This window comes from Arachis ipaensis, chromosome B9 (assembly GCF_059453495.1).
Source record: "Arachis ipaensis isolate K30076 ecotype BB chromosome B9, ASM5945349v1, whole genome shotgun sequence".
Taxonomy (NCBI): Eukaryota; Viridiplantae; Streptophyta; class Magnoliopsida; order Fabales; family Fabaceae; genus Arachis; species Arachis ipaensis.
Genome location: NC_142444.1, coordinates 66,889,159 through 66,891,199, shown reverse-complemented (window position 1 = coordinate 66,891,199; position 2,041 = coordinate 66,889,159). Strand labels below are relative to the sequence as shown.

Below are 2,041 nucleotides of genomic sequence, written 5' to 3'. Positions count from 1 at the left end.
GATCAGAGACAATGGTTGCTAAATCAGAGTGGCTCTGTTTAGAATTCTCTGTTTGTTGCTGAGAAGATGATGGAAAAGGCTTGCTATTGCTAAACCTATTTCTTCCACCATTATTGTTATTGAAACCTTGTTGAGGTCTCTGTTGATCCTTCCATGAGAGATTTGGATAATTTTTCCATGAAGGATTATAGGTGTTTCCATAGGGTTCTCCCATGTAATTCACCTCTTCCATTGCTGGGTTCTCAAGATCATAAGCTTCTTTTTCAAAGGAAGCTTCCTTAGTACTGTCTGTTGCTGCTTGCATTTCAGACAGACTCTGAGAAATCATATTGACTTGTTGGCTCAATATTTTATTCTGAGCCAATATGGCATTCAGAGTATCAATCTCAAGAACTCCTTTCTTCTGAGCTATCCCATTATTCACAAGATTCCTTTCAGAAGTGTACATGAATTGGTTATTTGCAACCATTTCAATGAGTTCTTGAGCTTCTGCAGGCGTCTTCTTTAGATGAAGAGATCTTCCAGCAGAGCTATCCAATGACATCTTGGATAGTTCAGACATACCATCATAGAAAATTCCTATGATGCTCCATTCAGAAAGCATGTCAGAAGGGCACCTTCTGATCAATTGCTTGTATCTTTCCCATGCTTCATAGAGGGATTCTCCTTCCTTCTGTCTGAAGGTTTGGATTTCCACTCTAAGCTTGCTCAATTTTTGAGGTGGACAGAACTTTGCCAAGAAGGCATTGACTAGCTTTTCCTAAGAGTTCAGGCTTTCTTTAGGTTGTGAATCCAACCATGTCCTAGCTCTGTCTCTTACAGCAAAAGGAAAAAGCATAAGTCTGTAGACTTCAGGGTCAACCCCATTGGTCTTGACAGTGTCACAGATTTGCAAGAATTCAACTAAGAACTGATGAGGATCTTCTAATGGAAGTCTATGAAACTTGCAATTCTGTTGCATTAGAGAAACTAATTGAGGCTTAAGCTCAAAGTTGTTTGCTCCAATGGCAGGGATTGAGATGCTTCTCCCATAGAAGTCGGAAGTAGGTGCAGTAAAGTCACCAAGCACCTTCGTTGCACTGTTGGCATTGTTGTTTTCGGTTGCCATGGTTTCTTCTTCCTTGAAGAGCTCTGTTAGGCCCTCTAAAGAGAATTGTGCTTTAGCTTCTCTTAGCTTTCTCTTCAAGGTTCTTTCAGGTTCAGGATCAGCTTGAACAAGTATGCCTTTATCTTTGTTCCTACTCATATGAAAGAGAAGAGAACAAGAAAGTAGGGAATCCTCTATGTCATAGTATAGAGATTCCTTGAGGTATCAGAGGAAAAGAAGAATAGAAGGAGGAGGTAGATGGAAGAGAATTCGAACATATAAAGAAAGAGGGAGTTCGAATTATACCTTGAGGAGGAGTGTTAGTCCTTTAAATAGAAGGATGTGCGAAGAGGGGAAGAATTTTCGAAAATAAATTAAACAGATTTTGAAATAATAAAAAGAAATTTAAAAATTTGATTGAGATTTTCGAAAATTAAGATTGGGAAAGAAATTAAGTGATTTTTTTGAAAAGATTTTGAAATTAGAAATTAAAAAGATATGATTGAAAATTAATTTTGAAAAAGATGTGATTGAAAAGATATGATTGAGAAGATATGATTGAAAATCAGACTAAAAAGAGAAAGTTTTAAAATTAAAGTTGATTACTTGACTAACAAGAAATTAAAAGATATGATTCTTAAAATTTAAAATTTGATCCTTTCTTAATAAGCAAGTAACAACTTGAAAATTTTGAAGTAAATCATTAATTTTAGCAAAGATTTTCAAAAATAATAATAAATAAAAAATGGAAAGAAATTGATTTTGAAGAGATATGATTGAAAAGATATGATTTGAAAAAGATTTGATTTTGAAAAATTATGAAGATTTGAAAAAAAAATTTGAATTAAAAACAAAATCTTCCCTCTAGTGTCATCCTGGCGTTAAACGCCCAGAATGGCATCCATTCTGGCGTTTAACGCCCCAAATCCTACCTTTTTGGGCGTTAAACGCCCA

At 35.3% G+C, this 2,041-nt stretch overlaps 1 non-coding gene across 1 annotated transcript; it reads left to right on the top strand.

Moving 5' to 3' along the window:
- Window positions 1-598: 598 nt before the first annotated feature.
- LOC148544939 (small nucleolar RNA R71) lies at window positions 599-706 on the top strand. Its single transcript, XR_015902041.1, has one exon. It is a non-coding gene; the product is annotated as a small nucleolar RNA R71 (small nucleolar RNA).
- Window positions 707-2,041: the final 1,335 nt, after the last annotated feature.